Here is a 21,054-nt window from a genome sequence, read left to right on the forward strand (position 1 = left end):
TTCCATGTCCTGTAACCTCCTGTTCCCCTTCCCCATTCTGTGTGGACGACTGAGTTTCCATCTTAAGTGATAGCTCTCTGTTGCTGCAGAGATAGTTAGTTAGAGATTACACTTCTTTAGCAGAGCCCACTGCCAAAAGTTGTAGCTGACATTGAACAGGCTAATGCCACAGATAGGGAGTGTACTGTGTTCACATTAAAGCCAGTCTGTTTTACAAACTTACCATGAGAAGCTTCCTATCCTGAGGACATTCCAGTCTGAGATGAGAAGAGACACCAGAAGACAATACAGGAAAATGAGGGGAGTGGGATTTTCCAAGGGGAGGGGAAGCAGAAGAAACTTTCATAATCTATTAACACAAGTTATTATAATTCCCTATTTTGTCTGTCTACCGCCCTCTCTAGCCTGCTTGAATTTGATATTTTAACTAAATCCTGCATGGGGCTATTAAATGCCATAGAACCACTCTTGATGTCCTAAATGCGTATTTTATGCTGTGCTTGACACCTCCCACTCCAAAGGGAAGGGCTCTAGTTGTCCATGCTGATTGGATTGTCATCTGCTCCTGGATGCTTAGATGGTAGTAGCTGTATTTCACCAGCATTTGGCAAGATAACTGCACCCTTTCCTTTTAGGTCCTTTTGCTTGTGTGGTCCAGGCCTTTGTCCCCCTAACGTTGGGCTTTAGACCATGTTTTGCAAGGTGTGGCACCTTGAAACAAACTGGAAGCTGCAGCTGGACCAGATTACAGGTGCATGTTACACCTGAGCTCTGGGGTTTATACATGCTGCCAGATCTCCAAACCTTACCTGGGAACAGCTGGCTTTAGTCCATAAAGCTAGGGAGCTAGTGACCTTGGGAGTGCGTCTCTTCCCACCTGATAGCATGGAGGGTGAAGTTATTTGATGTGCATGAACCAACAGCCTCCTGAAGAGAGCTGGTGCCAATACCTGGGTTTGGTGAACCTTGAGATTCTGTAAGACTGGCCTGTTTTCTCAAGCTCACTCTCACTGACGAGGAGATGGGGTTTAATGAAGGGGTTCCATCTTGGAGCTTGGGCACAAGCTAGGGCTATTTAAGGCTTGGCTTATTTTGTTAAAGGGGACTCCAGAGTTTGCTGGTGAAAGCCTAAGTTTGTGCCTTGTTTGTTTAGGGTGGGTGATGGGAGCATGAAAGCTTCCCCTCATTCCCTCAAAAATTGCATTTTCCCTTAGAGACAGCGACAATATAAAGTCCAGTACTTTAATCGGTATCGAGTCCCTATCATGAGCAACCGAGCGAGGGGAAGTAGTTAGAGCTCTGGACTGGAGAGGGTGGAGAATGGTGTTTGACCCCTTACTAGGGACAGCTTTTTTTTTTCCAGCTGTTAGAGTTGATAAAATACATCCAAATCATCTATGTAAGTTCTGCTGTCTCTTTGAATGCCACCAGACAAAAGAAACTAGACATTCTCCAGTTGGTCATAATCTTTTAGGAAAAGTAAGGAAGATGAGACCTGAATTTACAATGTCAAAATACATAACCAGTCCTGGTTAAATATTTGCATCAATTCTTTGCTTGGTAAAGAGCCCTGAAGGATACAAAAGGGGAGTTCTTTCTTTACGGGTGTTTTATCACGAGCCTGGAGTTCGTTCAGGGAAGGTGGTCAAGCCTTGCATCTCCTGAAGGGCAGAAAAATTAATCTGACAAGGCTTCCAACTTCATTAACTCACAATCAACTCTGCTGGCAGGGAGACCTTTCCCTTCCTATAATGTTCTCTCGCCCAACAACTCTGTGGGAGGTGCTTCTCCTGCTGGGGTAAGAAGAATTTCAACTATGGGAACATCCTGTCTCCTCCTGGCTCCACTGTTGCAGCTCTGCCAGCAAAAATCCTACAGCAGAGTTCTGACAACTACACCACAACTTTATTAACTGCTTGTGAGTTCACCTTGAAGTCTTATCTGGAAGGTGAAGAATCAGGTTGAAGGCAGTATCTTCTCTGGCTCACTGCCAGAGCTTCTGACAGGGGTGGGGGGGTGGGGCACAAGAGCCTCAGTGACAAGAAAATTGTAAAGTATTGTCTCTTCTATACCTCCATCTGCCAGACAATCATGGGCCTCTCCTGGACAGGTAGTAGCTCACTGACTGGGTCCAGGCCTACTGGTCCTACGAAAAGCTTTCCCCTTCCCCCAGCCCTGCCAAAGCATCTCATTCATGCTGTGCAGCCCTCCCAGCTATTCCATGGCTCCTGTACCTCTAGAAGGAGAGAGTCGTTTCTAACAGTGAGAAGAGGGGTAGGGTGTGGGGGAAATGACTTGGACTCAGAACTCCAGGGTTCTTCTTATGGCTGTGCTACAAATTTCTTGTGTGGCCATGGGCCAATTACCTTGCCACACTGTGCCTCCGGTGCCATGCCTGTGAAGTGGAGATGATCTGTTGCTATCTCATAGTTGGATGCCAGGAGTAATTTTTTTCCAAGTGTTGTCCCAAGGTGCTCAAGTGAAATACACTGAAAATATTTACTGCTGGATTTCCCTTTTCTTGTGCATTTTGGGGTCTGGCTTGAATTCATTTCATGTGACTCTAGTGCGAGAAGTCAGAGGGTAAAGGAGCTTGAAAGAGGATGTTGACTCTAGGGAACCATAGAGTACAACTGGAGGTCAGAGCTCTGCACTTATTTCCAAGCAAGAGGCTAGGCAGAAGTCTAACTGGGGCTTGGAGAGGGGGCATGTGCCACCCTTCATGTCACACTGTCCGCCCCTCCCTACTGATATGCAACTGCAGCGTTTGCACGTGGCAGCTCACTCCCTCCTTTGTCCTTGCCTGTATCTCTGTAACGAAGCAGGTGAATGTGTGACTTAGGAGCCTTGGGGGGAGGGGAGGTATTGCAGACAGAGATCTCAGTCTGGGGGACAGAGACGTCACCTACACTGGATAGAAAAGACCTTCTGAGGAGCCAGTGTCTGCTTCACCAAGAACATCTTAACTCCTCCCTAGATCTACTTCCCATCCTGCTGCCAAACATTGGAATGACTTTGTATCAATACGCCGGGCTTTCTCGCTTGTTGCTGGGGCTCAGGTTGCTAATTTGGGATGCTCACTGGGCAGAGAAGCGATTAAACAAACGTTGTTCAGTTCGCTTTCTGTCCATCCCTTACACGTACACAGAAGAGAAAAATAAGTTCTGCGTTAGGGAAAACTCACAACAGGAAACTGTCTCAATCACACTCTAGTATCACCAACGTTTGTGGTCCAGTTTGACATAGTACACGTAGCATTTACTGTACAGAGGTCAAAGCACTCCACTGAGGTGGGAGGACGGATAAAACTTCATCCAGATGCAGTCCTTGTGCTCAGGAGTATGAGCAGGACTGAATTGCAGGTCTGAGACTATTTACCGTCGTGGCCTGATGGCCAAGTTTGAAGACGCCACTCAAATAAGAGTGCCCCCTTACTGGGACTCAGAAGGGACTGGGTTAGTGAAGGTGCAGGATCCTCTATGCATGTGCCTTAGGGCTCCTTCTCTGGATGACTTCACATTAAGGAGTTTCCACCTCACCCATTGCACCACTAGGGCTATTCCTGGGGCCTAGTTCCTGACCTCTCTCCCCTTTCCCCTTTGTTTTTTAACTTGATAATTAATGACTAGGAGTTCTTGTCTCTTGGGTTTCCAGGTGACGATGAGATGGAATGACCCCAAACTTAGCTGGAACCAGAAGTCCCCATGATACTGGCGCCATCCGCGTTCTTTGCCTCCACAAGCCATGAACCTTTAACTGGGGAAGCTTCCCTGCAACCATTGTGTTACCGCCAGATCTGCAGTGCAGGAGCCAGCTGCTCCCAGTGCCCTGGATAGCTCTGTCAACTCAGCATCCTACAAAGGTTGGTTTTCTTACTCCTCTTGTAGAGATGTTGAAGAAACTCACTCTCCTGCTGTCCCAGTCTCTTCTTGCCCAGACCAGTTAGTTTAGGGTAGAAGGTAAGGTGGCAAAGGACACTGGGATTGATGGCTTTCTCTCTGTTCAACGGCACACTGCATTCCAGTCCCTTACATCCAGGTACCACTCCTCAACAGTGGGTATGGAGTGTGCTAAACCCCCAGGACAGGCCTGAGATTACTATTAGCTTCCCACAGTACCCGCCATGTAAAAGGCGAAAGAATGACATTCCTCCTTCATGTCGACTTAAATCCTGGTGAGCAGAGGCTCTTCCTTTATGTCTGTTACAAAGGGATGCCCCTTTATTGCACATGTGGAGATTCCCCTCCACTTGTTTCAGGAGAACCTTTGATCTATACAGTCCGAGCTCGGGTGGACGCATTGGCAGAGGCTGGGGCTGCTTCACGTGAGAATTAGAGGAGTGGATGGGAAAAATCCACTGTCTGGTGGTGGACAGATCAGAAGGGACCCCAGAGCAAGTCTTTTTCTCAGACTGGGGACCAACTTTCAGGCCCTTTGCCTGTTTTGGCACGAATCCCTCTTCCTCCATGCACCAAGCATTTTGGGGGCCTCCATTCTCTGCTGTCGCTTCCCTCTTCCCTCATTAGTGCCTGGCTTGGCTTCTCTGAACCTTGATCGGATTTGTCAAGTCTCCTTCCCCTTTCTTCCTGTTCATTGAAGATTGAAACAAAGGAAATGGAAGATGAAAAGGCCAAAGAATAGGAGGAGGGAAATGAGTGACAGGCTGTCCCTTGTACCCTGCCCCCTGCCAGCTCTTCTGGGGCAAAGCTAAAGCTAGCACACTTCACTTCAGAGGCCGCTGCCTTTCCCCTGCCTCTAACCTGAGTCAGGGCAACTGCATTCAGTTCTCAACTCTGCTGCTGGTTGGCTTCATGGTTCACCTGCTACATTGGTTGTGTTCCTGTGAAGCTGCTGGGTGTGTGCTGTATCTTAGGTTGTTTCCTCCACTACTGATATCATAACCCACACAGCTGTAGTCTAACTGGCCAGGCTGCAGCATGGCCTTTTAAAATGCCCACACTAGTGGGAAGAGGTAAACACAGGGAGCCCTGCAGCCTCTTTCTTCCCCATCAGGGACACTGTGGTCTGGGGACCAAATGAATCTCACATATAAGTGGGCTGCTCTTTGTCCTGATTTATGTCGAACATGCCCTGTGCTAACACAACAAAACATCAGTAATATAGCGCTTTAAAGACTAACAAAATGATTTACATGACGGCTGTTTTGTTTTGTTAGAATACAGACTAACACGGCTACTTCTCTGTTACTGTTCAACGTGCCCTGTGCTGAGCTGTTGTCCTCATTACCTGCATTAGAAGAGTGCTGCTCCTGCCAGCCAGCCCCTAATGAACCTAATGTAGAGCTCCTGGCATCTGTACAGAATAGTCAGCAGCAGGATTTTCCAGCTCTTCCCCACCCTGAGCCAGATAAGAACTCTGAACAAGGGCCTTTTGTGCCGCGAGGTCTGTGAGGAGGTGGCTAACGTTGTTTGGGGGACACGGTGTCTATGGCTCAGCAGTGGGTAGTCAAGGCCAGACTTTCCTGTGAGGCAGGAGACCGGTGTGAAGGGAGCCTGACCCAGCAGGCTGGCCTCAGCATTCTTCTGGTTGATGTTAAACCCACCCTTAGCATTCGCATCAAGCCTGTCCAACTGAACTGCCCTCCCCCACCTTGTCTCTTGATCCCTTCTTCCCTCTGCTCAGAGTCTCACTATTAATCTGCCAGGGGACATTAAAAACCATGAAGTCTGCAGTGGCTGCATCACTGCGCTCAGTGTGAGATGCATTCTCACCCATCCATTCCGAACTGTCAGTCTCCAGCAAGCTCTTCCTGGGACTCAGCCTTTTGTCCAGTCCTTCCTTTTTCTGCCCCATACGTAACCCCAAATAATTAGCACTCTCTGAGCTTTAATTAGAGCGCTCTGAAGTGCCTAGTGTGAAATGTGTGGGTTTGGTGTTACTAATCCCCTTCTCCTTGCTTGGTATTCATTCCCACCCTGCAGGTATTTGCATTCTCATACCATGTCCCTTTCCCTAGGGAGGCCACTTAGCCAAACTCCAAAGCTTCACTTATTTCCCCACATCTCTGTCCGGTCCTTGTGCCCCATGTCAGGGGGAAAGGAACTCCCAATTCCACCCCTCTACTTCCGAGGTGTACACACTGTTCAGCAAGGACTGATCTTGGTAAGCCATGCAGGAGAGGGCAGTTTGTTCTTTTGATTCCCTGGGTGAGCTTGTAGGGAAAGTTAGTTGTCTGTGACTACTCCTAACTGATGATCATCTTGGTCTAAAGGAACCCAGATGGAATTTGCTGCTCAGGTTCATTATACAGAGACCATGCCTCTGTTGCAGCAGCCCAGACAGGTACAATATTGAAGGCTTATGGCTTTTCAGTCAGACACAATACTGTTCTATCAAAGTGAGCACGTTTCCCCTGCTGTATTTTACAGCATAATTGCTGGGCTCAGCACAGGCATAAATCAGCCACAAAGTACAACTGGGTTGCAAAGTGCTTGAGCTAGAAAGCTACTGTCATAGCTGGTGAATCCATGGCAGGCTTGCAATTAATTTATGGTCTTCATATAATGTTTATCTCCCTTCCTCTTGCCCCCATGTTATCTATCTCTCTTGCAGAAACTCCATCTCTTGGTATTCCAGTGCAGTGCGTGTCCCAGAGTATGCAGACTATCTTGTGTCCCAGCATCAGATACTGCGCTCTGTTTACACTGTTCACCTGCTCCGGGCCCCTCCAGGCTAACATTGGTTGGATCGGAGGCAGGTGTAAGCTGCAGAGGGAGAGGTGTCTGTCCCAGTGCAACCCCCGCACCCAGGGTAACAGTAAATTTGGGCTCCCCAAACTTAGGGCTGCATATGGAAAATAAAATCCCTTCTCCTTGGAAATGTCAGCAGTACGATGTAGAGGGCAGATATCTCCTCTCACAGGTGCCCACTGCCAGACAGATACACGCAAAGGGGGAGGCTTGAGCCAGCCCTGGTATTGCTAGTCTGTGCTGTCTCCTTTGGGGAGTGAGGTCATATATGTAGTCAGAGTTGTCCTAACAAAAGCTAGTGGGACAGGGGAACCAATCTACCATCCAACTGGGAAGCCAGAATCTCCTGAGCATGGGCTTGAATTCCCCATGGTACCTGCCTGTCCCCACTGCATAGCAGGCTCCCAGATAGGGATCTAGTCAGCAGAACACTGGCCTGGGAGACTGGCTATTTGCGTTCTATTCCTAGCTCTGCCACTGCCCTGTTGGATGGTGTTGGGCAAGTCTCTGCCCCTGTGTTTCTCTCTCTTCCTGCCCTTCAGCTGACTTGTCTATTTTAGATGGCAGATTCTCTAAGGCAGGGCCTGTGTCTTGTTCTGGGCCTGTCTGTACTGCGTCTCAGAAGTGTGAAAAACTGGCTTCCCTGAGCGATGTAGTTAAACTGGTCAACCTCTTGGTGTAGACAGGGCTAAGCTGATGACATGATTCTTTATCTTAGCTGTACTGTGGCCTGCAGTGGCTTGGAACCACATGTCTCGGCTCAAGGCAGACCATTAAGAACCAGAGCAGGAATCTCAGATAGTTTTAAGGTCTAGACTTACATGTCACCTACAATTATCAAGTGTAAACTCCTCAGGCACAGCAACAGCCTCAACATGGTGTCACAGGCAGTCAGCTTAGGTATCCAGATCTGTCTTAACACCGGGTGAGCTTACCTCGCTACTCCCAGTTGTAAAGGGTCAGTGTTCCAAAAACATTGTTGCACGCCCATTAGAGAGCATGGGAGAGATGCGTAAGAGAAGGAATAAGATGGGCAAGGGAAAGGGTGCATAGCGAGGTGGGAGGTGGTAAGGGGAGACCGTGTCATGCCCCCAGGGGTCCTGACACAATTTATCTAGTGGGGATGTTGAAAAGGGTTGAATCAGCTGTAAAACCTGTCCATGGTGGAAGCCATCTCAAGCCTGGGCGTGGGGTAGGCAAGTGGTGTTTCGGATTTGGCCAGAGCGGGTGGGGGATTCCAGAAGTGGCACAATCTGGCTGCTAGAACACCCTTCACCATCACGTTTGCCTCCACTCACTTCCTTCTGGGACCCGAGGCCATCACTGTCCTAATCTTGGGTGGGGTCCTGACCAGACAGTGCCAGAAAGTGAGTCAGATGACATAGTTCCCATCCCTTCCAAATTGTCCTAGAGTCCTCAGGAGTCAAAGATTAATGATTAGGTCACGTGATGATGAAACAGCTGAGCAAAACTGCCAGCCCTAAACAATATTGCCACTTCCACTGGCTCTGTCTGTATCCCAACCACCACTTGGCTGCCCCACCCCCAGGCTTGAGATGTTCTGGGACAACCTCCCTGTAGGAGTAGTGGGGCAGACCGTCCGCTAGTTCTTGATGCATTTGTGAATGGGGTTTGACTGGGGTGGGCAGTAATTTTTTGCAAGGGGGGGGCACTCCATGAATTTTGGTAAGTCGTCATCGGCTGTCTCCTGGCCCCTGGACAAGGTGGGGCTTGGGGGCAAGAGAGAGTGTGTGCATGAGAGAGAGACTCCCTGTGTGAGACAAATGTTGTGATATAAATTGTGTGTGTGTGGCACAGATTAGGTGAGTGACCCAGATTGTGCATGTGTGCTGGCTGCTGCAGGGTAAATTCCTGAGAGGTTCCATGTGCTGTCTCTTTAAGACTGGGAAAGCTGCCCTGCTCTGCTGTGTGTCCTTTCCCCACCCCTGCAGAGATGGGATGTGCGGCGGAGGGGGTGCTGCTGAAGAAATCTTGGAAGCAGTGCTTACTGCCTGCCTCTTAAGACGGGCACTCATCTCTAGAGCCCTGTAAAGCCACAGATAGCTGCCTTACATCCATGGCTCACTTTCGCAGATATGGATGCAGCTACAAATTTTGTATCCTCCCAGGGCTCTGTGCATCTTAGTGACTCGCCATCCATACTGCAGACAGGAGCAGCTTTGCTGTGTGCACCCCTCTTCCCGACCCCTGGTCTGCAGAGATGGGGCACTGGAGCCGGGGGACACTCTGACTTCAGCACTCTCATATCCCTTCCCCTTCTGTACACATGTAGCAGGAGGGTCCTGGGAGCAGCTCGGTGGCAGAATGGAACAGTGTGAGGGGAAAAGCAGCTGTAAAATGTGTACACTCGGCAACTCAGCCCAACTGGTCAGATAGAAGTGTGGGGTAGACTAGAAGCTGTATTTTGCGTACCTCTGTACAAGGGGGTTTCCTGTGATAACAGGACTGGGCTCAATGACCCAAGAGGCCCCTTACCACTTTCTGTTCCTACCTCCAGCTGGTCAGGTGGCACAAGCGTGCGCCATTGTCGCAGAGCACATGGCATGGAGACCTGATGTGGACTGTAATCTCTCTTGACTTCATGTGCTGCTAAAAACGCCTCCCTTTCTTTGTCTTGGGCATTGTCTATTTCACTGGAGTGCAGGTAGCTCAGCATTCAGGGGGCACCTTTACTGCAGAGCGGTGTCTTGGGCAAGCCCAGGATTTGGAGTTTGCAAACTTCGTAGCGAGGCCAGTGCTTTAGTGAAGTGGCCTCCCGCCAGATTTCTTGGCGGCTCTGGAAGACGGGTACCTTGTCTTTGCATTGAAGTGGTTCTCCTTTCTCCAAGGTCTTGCTGCTGTTGTGTCCCTCATTCCTTGAGTGCCTTCTCCAGCAGTGCCTTGCTGAACAATGGTGCTGTGCTGTCTAGTTCTCCTCCGACTGCAGTGGGGCTGCTTACTATTAGTCATTTGCCCAAGGCATGTGGGGAGCTATGCTGCTTCCTGAGCTCCAGACAGCAGAGAGAGAGAGAGAGAACTAAAGACTTTCTTGCTTAAGCCCATGGGGCAGTTAGAGGTCGATGCTGGGAGGTCTCCTTTAGGCCAGGTCTGTGCTAGAACTGGTTGCTGGTGGATTTATACCGGCAAAAAAGCGTTCTTGCTAGTTCACTGGTCTAGCAAGCAAAAGACCTACAACACTAACAGCCTTTTTTGAATAGTAACAGAAAGGGAGCCATGCTAGTCTATATACTATCAAAACAAAAAGCAGTCAAGTAGCCACTTTAAAAACTAGCAAAATAATTTATTAGGTGAGCTTTCGTGGGACAGACCCCCTTCTTCAGACCATATAAGTGTGGCGCGCTTTGGCTCTGGCTGCAGGCATGCCACAAATATCATGCCCCTATCTGACCTTGCTATACTTGTCTCTAGTCTAGATTTGGCTGTGGGCTCTGGTAAGCATGACACACCCAGGCTCTTTCAAGGTCGGCTCAGATATGGCCTGTGACTAGAGTAAATTATCTCAGGTGTGGTGTTTCCCAAGCCAGAAAGGATCCCCGCTGAACTGAATGTGTGAAACTACCATAAGGTGCTTGGAGGCCAGCCAAGGGACAGCTGCCGCTGCCATCTCTGGCCAGTTTGAGGCTGGTGCCAACAAGTGTTGTTGCATATCTTTGTGCTGCTGGCCTGTCTCTGTGGCACGGGAGGAAGCTGAGATTTGCGCTTCTGCTGGCCAGAACTTGTACATGAGCTTGATTTCATCCCAGCACATCATCTTCTGGTACCCCTGCGGCTGAGGTGGCATTACTGATGCCTAGATTCTATCATCTGTGCTCCATAGACTTCTGGAGCAAGCTGATGCACGTGCATGGGTTTGGGGGGAGATCTGTTCCTCTTTCTCTGAGCACTATAATTCTGTTAGAGAATGGAGGGTGTGGTAATTTTCTGTTTAATCTGTAGAATATGTACTTAGAGGCTGGCACCTTAGAATTGCACATAATAATGAACCAACTGGCTGAAGAGAGTGGGTGACACATGGGCATGATTCAAAACTGAGTGATGCAGGCTGTCTGCAGACTCAAGAAATCATTACTCCATCAGTTACACTGAATCATAGAAACATAGGTCTGGAAGGGACTTCAAGAGATCATCTAGTCCAGCCCCCTGCTTCACGCAGGATCAACCTCAATTAAGTCATCCCAGCCAGGACCTTGTCAAGCCAGGACTTAAAAACTTCTAGGGATGGAGATTCCACCGCCTCTCTAGGCACCGCATTCCAGTGCTTCACCACCCTTCTGGTGAAGTAGTTTTTCCTAATATCCAACCTATACCTCCCCCTCTAACTTCAGCCCATTGCTCCTTGTTCTGCCATCTGTCACCACTGAGAACAGTTTCTCTCCACTGCACTGAACTTTTCAGGGTTTTCTCTACAGCCAGGGAGATCAGACTTTTTTTTTTTTTTTTTTTTTAAAAGGCAGACATAGTCTGGAGCACAGTTCTATGACTGGGGAATTATAGAATATGTTGGCTGTTTTGCTAAAGGTTTCTTTCTTTCAGATGGGACGTAAAAGCAAGTCCTGCCGATCATCGTAAAACCCAGGGACAATAACTGAGTGTAGGGGTTTTTATTCTGTTTTGTTGACTGAATTCCATTCTCCTCCTGCAAATTCCTTCTGCAGTTTCACTTTTGTTCTTCCTCACTTCTTTTGCTCCTCTGAACTGCTGAGTTCCCTCCTCCTCCCCAGAGATGTTTGCATTTCATCAGTGTGTGAAATGATCCCTGTGTCACTACAGATTTCTGATGTGAGATTTAAAGGTAACCTGTAAAAGGGGAAAACCTGTAGTTTTCTAAAATGTACTTGATGGAGAAAGATAGCTGGGAAGGTATTTAAAAATATGGACCTCCTTGCCCCCTCAGAGTTCTTGTTTTAGCAGCTCAGGCTGTATCTACTCTCCAAAATTATCAAAACAAAAAAGCAGTCAGGTGACACTTTAAAGACTAACGAGATAATTTATTAGGTGAGCTTTCGTGGGACAGACCCACTTCTTGAGACCATAGCCAGACTAGAACAGACTCAATATTTAAGGCACAGAGAACCAAAAACAGTAATCAAGGTTGATAAATCAGAAAAAAATTACCAAGGTGAGCAAGTCAGAGAGCAGAGGGGTGGGCGGGGGGAAGGTGGAGTCAAGAATTAGATTAAGCCAAGTATGCAAAAGAGCCCCTGTAGCATCCTAGAAAATTTGCATCCTGCTTCAAACCGCGTGTTAATGTGTTGAATTTGAATATGAAAGAGAGTTCAGCAGGTTCTCTTTCCAAAGCAGAGTGAAAATTCTTCTTCAGTAAGAGGCAAACTCTCTAGTCATTAACAGAATGGCCCACTCCATTAAAATGTAGACTAACTGGTTTGTGAATCAGGAGTGTTTTGATGTCTGTTTTGTGCTCATTAACTCTGTCTGGGAGAGTTGAAGTCTGTCCAATATACAAAGCATGTGGGCATTGTTGCCACATGATGGCATATATGATGTTAGTTGAGGAACATGAGAATGTGCCTGTGATTCTGTGAATAACCTGGCTAGGTCCAGTGATGGTATCACCAGAATAGATATGTGGACAAAGCTGGCAGTGGGCTTTGTTGCAAGGAAAAGTTCCAGGACTGGTGTTCCAGCGGTATAGACTGTGGTTGTGGGTGAGAATCCTTGTAAGTTTGGGAGGTTGTCTGTAGGAGAGAACAGGCCTGTCACCTAGGGCCTTCTGGAGTGTGGCATCCTGATTAAGGATAGGTTGTAGGTCTTTAATAATTTGTTGCTACCCAGTAGCCACAGCCTATACCACAGGAACACCAGTCCTGGGACTTTTCCTTGCAACAAAGCCTGCTACCAGCTTTGTCCGCATCTCTTCTGGTGTCATGGGTGAGTAATTGTGTGGTATGTAATGCACACATAGCACACTATTGCTGTCTAGACCTATTGGTAATGCACATTTGATTCCAACAACTGACAGATTCACTTTCTCCACAACATACCCTGAGACCCTATTGCCTTCAATGAATGGGAGATGGCCACTGTGAAGAGTCTGAGACAGGTAGCTCCCCACCCGTGTGTGTTAGTGGCTGCTGTTAGTCACGTAGTGGAAGTTCTGGAACACAGACTAACACGGCTCCCTCTCTGATATGTATCCTTAACTGTGCAGTATTCTGATGGGAGATAAGGGATTAACAGCTGCCTTGGGAGAGCTGCTGGGAAAAACACTGAACCCAGAAGCTATGACAGCCATATCATTTTGGGTAGATTTGTTACAAGGAAGTGACCTCAAAGTCTAGCATGGGTCTGCCCCTTTGTGTATGAGATTCCTCTGGAGGAGACCAAATACAGTCCTCTTTCTGTGCTCTGGTGCAACACCCTTTCATGCCCCGTGGTGGGGGACAGCACAAATTAAGGGAGGAATTCCTTGCTGCAGCATTCCATGAGCGAATTGTTCACCTGACAAAAGTCTGAATAGGAAAGAGCAGCCAGGCGGGGGGGCCCTGAATGGGTCCTATTGTAATGGATGTGCATGGGCTGAGCTGCTCATGAAAAGGTAAGCCCTAAGGCTAGGGGAGAGGAGGAGGCTCTTCCTGAGACCCAGCATCACGCAGGCAGGCAGCAACTTGAAAGAAAGCAGCAGAAATGAATCAGTGGTTAGAGAATGCGGAGGTTGCTGGGCTGGGAGCTGCAGAGGAGGAGTAGGGATGGCTCAGGTGCTGAGCAGAGTTCTGTGCTCTGGGAAAGCTGGACCACCACCTCACTCTGAGTCTCGCTCGTTGCTCTGCATCCTGCTGATGGGGCTGGGTGGCAAAGAAATGCATTAGTGGGAAAACTCTCCTCTTGTCACTGGCAGCAGGTGTCTCGGTGGAACAAAGGAGCAAGTAAGGAGCAGTTAGCCAGAGAGGGAAGGAAGAAGGGACCCCTGCCAAAATGGTTAGGGAAGCATAAAGACAGCCAGAATACAGTGAGTGGTGCACATGGCTACCAGCATGCGTGCTCCTTAGCTCGTGTGCCTCCTGCACATACCTTCTGTATATGCCTGTGGGTAAGTTGCTTGTGTGACCCTGTGTGCAGAGGCCTGAGTGCGCATTTCAGGGCTATCCAGACTGGCTCCTGCCGTGGCTACCATCGGATTCTCACCTTTCCCAGAACCATTTCCTGCACCTGCTCTTATTCATGTTGTGCAGCAGCTGTTCACTCACTGCCGCTGTTCCTGTGGGGCCCTGGCAGTGGCTTCCTGTCCAGTTTACACCCCGCCCTGCAGCTGTGACCTCCCTGATTGTTATCTCTGCTGCAAAGCTACAAATGTCATAACATTCCCCAGGCCTGATTATGCCCCACGTAGGCTCTCTTCACACCACTGTAAATTCCAGCCGCCCTGGAGCAGAATTTCTTCCAGCTGCTTAATGGCAGCCCTGAGTCTCAAGTGATAGAACCGGGTCAGAAGAAAGGCTTTTACAGGGCTGGGGATGGATTTGGGAGCTTTGCTCACTAAGGGCAGTTGCTCCATATTCTATAGAGGCCAGGGGGTGTGTGGGGGTGTGTATGGGTGGGGGAAGGGACGGTGTCCTCTGTATGATCTGACATCAGCACTTTCCTACCCAGGACAGTGCGTGAAGTGCTCCTGTGAAGTCCAGAAGAAACCAGGTTCCCTCCTCCAGGAGCCAGGGCTCACAAGGCTGAATGAAGAGTGGAGTGAAGGAGGGAAGGTAACTTTTCCTTGTCTCACTTTTCCAGCTGGAATCTGGCTCTGCTTGAAGTTTCTGCTCTAGCGCCTCACATACATACTAACCAGTGACTGCTCAAGGCTTTTTGCACCTGCTGCCTAAGCTCTGAAGGCAAGAACTGTGCTGGCACAGGATGGATACAGCCATAGCAAATGCTAGGGCATAACTAGTCCTCTGGTCCCCCAGCCAGCGACCCCAGCTGCTTGAGGTGGGGAGGTGCCAATATAAGTAGCCGAGAAGGGCTTTGTCCTAGTAATCTCTGCCTTGATCAAGCAGGTTATATGGGCTGTCCCACCTAGCTTCTTCAGTGCTGAAGTTATCCCAGGGCTCTGGTGCAGGAGTACTTGGAGGCAGTTAAGAGTTGTGCTCTGAAAGGATGGGAAGTGGAGACCTGTGGTGTCTGTCTGTGGGAGGACCTCAGAGACTCTCAAACATATAAAACTGGTATCCAGAAGTGAAGTAGCTCACCAGGGGAGCACTGGCAGAGCTAGGAGTCCTGAATCTCAGGACCCCTGTTCTGACCAGTATATCCCTCTCCCAGGGAGGGTGCTAGAAGCTAGGACTGACAACTCTCTTCTAACCCCCTAGATAGCACTTCCTTCTTAAAGGCATGGGGGGGTGGGGAAGAGCCTTATAGTCTGACCTTCTGGCACTAGGGAACTCTCTACAGCTAGGATACTGTTGTTCTGGAGGTCTGAGACTGGAATGGATTCCCCCAGGAACTAGAGCCTATCACAAACCTGGCTGCCTTTTGCTCCAAGTGCAGGATGCCTTTCACTGGCCTTGCCTTCTCTAACAGAGATACAGAACAACAGGTGTAGTAAACCAAATAAACCCTTACCCAAACAAAGCGCTCCGTGAGAAGTGAATTTCCCCCAAACAACACAGCCGCCTCCTGGTCAGCATAGCATTTTTGTCACTACCCGGAGGAACTTGGATACCCTGGTGATGAGTGCAGCATAGGAACCTATCCAGCAAAGAGGTCAGGTTTTCTTCTCTAATCAGTAGCTGGGGTGCTCTGGTATGACTCTGCCTTTGTCTGAGACGACCTGCTGCAAGGAAAGAGGCCTGATTCTTTCACAGCTCAGCAGGATGCAGCAGCTCACGTACTAGGTGGAGGGTAGGGCAGCCCTAGTCCCCTCCCTTTTGCCTAGGAATGGGTTGCCCAGCATGAAGCTATTAAGGAGCAATTGCTTGTCTGAACTGGGATTTCATAAGCTCCTGTAAGAGCCACCTGGGCTGGAGGTAAATGTCTTCCCTGGGGCAGTGGTTTGTACACAGGCTGAGACCCAGCCTAGCACGTATGCATTGCACGTGGAGATGATGTCTTTCTGGCCAGCAGGTCTATGCTTGCTCGCTCTGGTTTTACTAGTGCCTCTCCCTTATGGCGGTTGGCGGCATTTTACTTTGACTGGCACCTGCCCCTGCACTCCTCTGCCTACCCCTGCCACACCCCTTGCACTCTCCTGGCTCCTCTTCTGCAATGCAGAGTGGGGCAGGTGCTGTCCGTGTACCGGTGGAGCCACACCCTGCCTCTTTGTAACCCTGGAGGTCAGGGAGTAGTAGGAACAGGCAGGCTCTCTGCCTGCCCCCTTGCAGAGCTAGCATTTACTTCTAAGCCTGGGCCCCCTCTTGCCTCCACGACCCAGGGAAACCCTGATCGCTTCATGCTCCCCATGAACGTGCAGTTGCGTGGGACACGTTTTCCCATGGGATCGCTGGGCGCGTCCAGGAGCTTCGCAGCCTCTCTCGGGGTCTTGGGAACAACGCTACTTCCTGCTCATTCAATTTCATGTATTTAATGTGCAACTGGAGCCCAGAACCTCTCGCCCTCTCCCGAGGCACTGCGGGTGTTACCCTCCTTCCCCAGCTCCCAGGCGTCTGCTCGCAGCGGGGCGCCGAGCGCGTGTAAACGCTGCCGGAGCAGACGCTCGCGCCTCCCGGGGGAGGCGGGACAGGGCGGAGAACGGAGCTTGGCGCGGGGCGCCAGCCGCTGGCCCGCGCTGCTGCGCCAGGTGGGCTGCGCCGCCCCCCGCCCCGCCCCGCCCCCCTCCCGGCCCAGCCCGCGGGCGGGCGCGAGCTGACGTCGGAGCCAAGGTAGCGGGGCTGGAGGAGGAGCCTGGGCGGCGGGTTCCCCGCGAGTGGCTCCGGGCCGCTCCGGGCGCGCTGCGCTGCGGGGTGTTGTCTGCCCCGGCGGGAGGCCAGAGGCAGAGGCAGAGGCAGGGGCAGGGGCAGGGGCAGGTAAGGAGGTCCGGGCCCGGGGAGGTGCGCGCGGCGCTGGGGCTGGTGCGCTGCGAGCCGGAGCGGTGGTGGCCCCAGACAGGCTCGGAGGAGGAGTTGCAGGCTCGCCTGGGCCGGGCTCCGGGCTTGGGCTCGGCGCTGCGGGCAGAGACCCGCTCCTCGCCTCGTCCACCTCCTGGTGCGGCGCGGCGCTGGGGGAGGGCGCAGAGAAGCTACAGCCTCTCCTCTTGGTCTGGGCAGCCTGCCGCGGGGGCTCATCCCCGGGTTGTGCTGCCCCTTCTGGCGCGCTGCCCGGCCCCGAGCCTAGCAGGGACTCCACTTGTCCCTCTGAGCAGCCCCGGACGCAGCCACGTAGCCTGCGGCTGACCGGGAAGTTGAGCGAGATGTGATCGGGCAGCCGGTGCCTGGCACAATGGGGATCCCTCCCCCGGTCCTGGGACAGACGGAGTAAAGGTGACCGAAGGGCAGCCTGCAGGCCTGTAGTGTGTAGACATCGGGGAGTGGGTCAGTCTGTAGCTTCACAAACAACAAGCCGTCCTGTAGCGCCTTAAAGAGGAACGGATGAGCTTCCATGGCTACCACCCACTTCCTCAGGTGGCAGCTTGTGAGCCCTCTTTGTAACGATGCTCCGTTTCCTGTGTTTCGGGGAGATAGGCCTGGGTGTACCAGCCTTACCTTTCTAGAATTCTGTGTTTCATATGGCGGCTCTAGTCCAGCCCTCTGTCAAATAGATCGGCACCACCTCTGACAAGCGGTGGTCCAATCTGTTCCCCAGTACTTCCAGTAATGGGAATTCCACCACCTACCTTAGAAGTTTAGCCCAGACCTTAACTATAGGTTGAACCTCTCTCATCTGGCAATGTCTGTAAGCCAGCATGATTTCAGTTAGCCAGACAACCCCTTATCATGGCTATGGCCAAGTTTCCCATGGTCCCATAAAGCTTGTCTACAGCCGCCAGTCCTGGTTCTCGGTATTCTGTACTGTTATTTATGCCTACATGTCTTCTAAGAGCCTGCTAAGCAGTGCAAGTGTTGGTAATGCTGCTAGTGGCCCTAGATGCGGCAGATTCTCTCCAGCACTGGTCAGGTCTCCAGGGCGCTGGATTAGAGAGGTTCAACCATACTCCTGTAATCACTTTCCCCCTCTAAGTATCTACCCTAAATGTCTCTTGCTGCAATTGAGGCCATTACTTCTTGTCTTATGTTTAGTGGACATGAGGAATAAATTGCAGCCCTGTTTGTAATACTTAACACTGGGATTGGAAGACTGTTATCATGGTCACACCTTCCCTCTCCCCAGTTTTCTTTTTCCCAGACAAAACAAACCCAGTTTGTTTAACCCTTCCACAAAGGTCAGGTTTTCCAAACCTTTTATCATTTGAGATATTCTCCTCCAATATCTATCCCCGATTTGTCCACAAAGTACGGCATCCGTAGCTCAACACAGTATTCCAGATGAAGTCTCACAAGTACCAAGTAGAGTTACTGAACCTCCTGGGTCTTTCATGTGACACTCCTGTTAATACATCCCAGGATATTACAGTTATTTGGTCTCCCTCGTGCCTTGGTAGCTACTTCATACTGTGGTGCGTAAAGAGCAAAAGGCACAACAAGGTCAGATCAGGCTCCGAGATCAGCAGCACGGCTGGTGCACCTTTCTGTGGTTTGAGGAGGCAGCGTCTAGAAACTATAGGACTCGCGCAGCGTGCCATGTGCCCTGTTGCTCTGAGTGGTTGGCTGAATGGCGCTCTGGGGAGCCTTGTCTTCTCTGTGGTCTGCACATAAGGACACCCGCAGTCTGCTCCACAATAGATTCAGCCCTTGGGCATCTTGCTGGCAGTCTTTGGCAAGGCAGACTTTGCTGGGGTTGGGGTAGAATTTACGGTATTCCAGAATGCACAGGGCCTTGCAACGTGCTTGTTCTGTGGTGAAGCCATCAAGGTCTTGGCTACCCCAGAGGCTGACTGGCTGCAGGCAAGTCACCACACCCCAAGCAGATCTGTGCGTAGCAGATATGTGATTGCCTTCACAATGCTTGGAAGAATGGGCCACCTGCAGGAAAGGGCTTCAGCCTTCCTGCTGCTCAACTGCTTTCTGTTGTGTTTAATTGTTTCCTTGGGCAGTGTCAATGAGTGCCCATCGCTGACCCCGTGGAAGGAAGGAAAACAGCCCCAGCTCCCTGATCCGCAGGAAGTAAAGGCTCATTTGAATCATCTGCACGTCAATAAGCTTGGGTCTTTGACTGGGAGGGAAGTTCCCATTCCAGGCTCTCCACTGGCAGGAGGGAGGCTGTTGTTTGAATACTCTACGGATGTTGCATAGAGAGGGATCCAGTCTCAGCTATTTGCCAGCAAAGACTGAGCTGAAAAGCGAGTGGGGCCAGACAAATAATGTGTAGGCTGAGTTTGGGTCAGTGGGAGTGGACCTGAAGGAGTCTCTGGTGAGGGGGGTCTGACCACGCCTGTGAGATCTGAACCTTTCTTGTATATTTCACTCTGCACCCTGGAATGACAATGCCTGTTCGAAAGGCAAAATGTCTCTGCCCCTTGGTGCTGTGAAGAGCTAGGGAACGAACCTGTTCTCCAAGGAGTGAGCTACTTCGTTCTTGCTGCCCTTTTTTGTTAGGGTGACCATTTGTCCTGTTTTGCCCGGGACACCCTTGCTGAAGCTGTCCCACAGGCATTTTAAGCAAATGGGCAAATTGTCGCTTATTTTGTGAGCTCCGTTCCTTGGCACCCAGTGTCTCAGGGCAGCAGCCTCTGGTGCTGGGGAGTCCTACTGCAGGGCAGCTGCCCAGTTCTCTGCCTCCTGTGCCTTCGGTCGGTGTTCCCACAGCCAGGGAGTTCCCCTGTAGGGAGTCTTCCCTGTTACCTGGTACCCTGTGCCTTGGGGCAGCAGCTCCTGCTACAGGGGGAATGGCTGCCTCATTCCCTTCCAGCAAGCTCTGTCATAGGGCAGCTGCCCTGTTCCCTGGCCCCCCGCTGGGAAGTTGTGAAGCCCCTATTCTCAGCGTGCACACCCGTGCCAAGAAGTTGCCAAGCCCCTGGCCTCTGCTCCTCCTCACCCGGTGGCTGTACAGCCCCCATCCCCAGAGCCTCACTGTGGGGCAGCAGCCTCCGTCGCCAAGGAGCCCTGATGTGGGAGAGCCTCTCCGGAGGTGAGTGTCCTGTATTTGCCATCAGGCAACATGGTCGCCCTGTCCTTTGCTCTTCTAGGGGGACAGGAGCATCCTCTGCTGCAGCTCTGTGTCTCTCTGGGGTGTCTCCAGAGCTGGAAGCACTTGTGCTGGAGGAGGTTGGGATCTTGTGCAGCCGTCACATCAGTGCAAGGCAGAGAACTCGGTCCCTGGGTTTCTGGAGGGACGGTGTTGGGAGGACTAGGGAGGGCTGACACTTCAGTGCTCTGGGGATGTTGGAGGGAAATGAGGGGAAGAAGAGAAATCAGCCACAGATGGCTGTGCAGTTTGTCACAAGGTTTGGGCTGTGGCTCTTGAGCATAAGCAGAGGCCCCATCTACTTGGTAACTATCCCACAAGTCTCTGAAGAACAAAGCACTGGGGGCAGCAAGGCCTGGAGATTAGCTGAGTGAACAGTGGGTGAGCTAAAAGGGGAGGAGAGTCACATGAGAATCTGCCTCCCTCTAATACCTGCCAGTCATGGGTCAGCGGCGGGAGGGGGAGGGGAGATATGCCAGAAGAGCGCTGGGGGAGGCAGGCGAGCGAGTGTGTGTGTGGTGGGGGGGGGTGCGGGGAGCAGGTGGAACTCTCTCTTATGGTCTCCCTGCTAGCAACTGAATTTTCATTGTCTGGCTCCTTTTGATGTGCCCCTTCCCTCTCCTGAACCTGGGATGTCTCTTGACTTTTCTCGATTTCCCCCTGCCCTTCACTAACGCTCGATCCCATGTCTCTCCTGGCTGATTTCTCTGTCCCCTGTTGCACCTCTGCAGTGCTGCTGGCAAGGGGTAGTTTGCTGCAGTGCGTGGGTACTCTTATTTCTAACCATCCAGATCCTCGCTCCCCAGAGGGATAGGAGAGCCACCCGGTCTGCAGCAATTGTCCGTAGCACTTACTGGTGCAAAGATGCCAAGAAAAGCATGACTTGAGCGTAACTGGTGCAGTGACAAAGCTTGAGACTGCAGACGGCCTGAGACAGTAGCTCTCACAGCTGTGAACTCAAAGGGCAGTGAAGTTTGACCCCCAGCAGTGATGAGTTAACTCACCATGGTCAGCTGTCCCATTGCTGATGGAAGCACTTACGAAAGGAGGGGCCAGGTGTATTGTGGCGACCTGCCCAATATCCTGAGCCTGGTGCCTCATTTTAATCCCTCCGATGGGTGAAGCTTTCCCCAAACCT

The 21,054-nt window shown here is 51.0% G+C and overlaps 1 protein-coding gene across 8 annotated transcripts in view; it reads left to right on the plus strand.

Moving 5' to 3' along the window:
- Window positions 1-21,054, plus strand: part of LARGE2 (LARGE xylosyl- and glucuronyltransferase 2) — a 50,159-nt gene that overhangs the window by 13,407 nt on the left and 15,698 nt on the right. For 4 of the 8 annotated variants that reach the window (XM_074997553.1, XM_074997559.1, XM_074997552.1 and 1 more), the window contains exons 2-3: window positions 3,655-3,862; window positions 14,340-14,443. The gene's annotated coding sequence lies outside the window, so the exon portion shown is untranslated. Of the gene's footprint in view, window positions 1-3,654; window positions 3,863-12,568; window positions 12,793-14,339; window positions 14,444-16,556; window positions 16,703-19,745; window positions 19,860-21,054 lie in introns of those variants that run through there. The other 4 variants (XM_074997554.1, XM_074997555.1, XM_074997556.1 and 1 more) reach the window with 4 other exon arrangements.

This window comes from Carettochelys insculpta, chromosome 6 (genome assembly GCF_033958435.1).
Source record: "Carettochelys insculpta isolate YL-2023 chromosome 6, ASM3395843v1, whole genome shotgun sequence".
Classification (NCBI taxonomy): Eukaryota; Metazoa; Chordata; order Testudines; family Carettochelyidae; genus Carettochelys; species Carettochelys insculpta.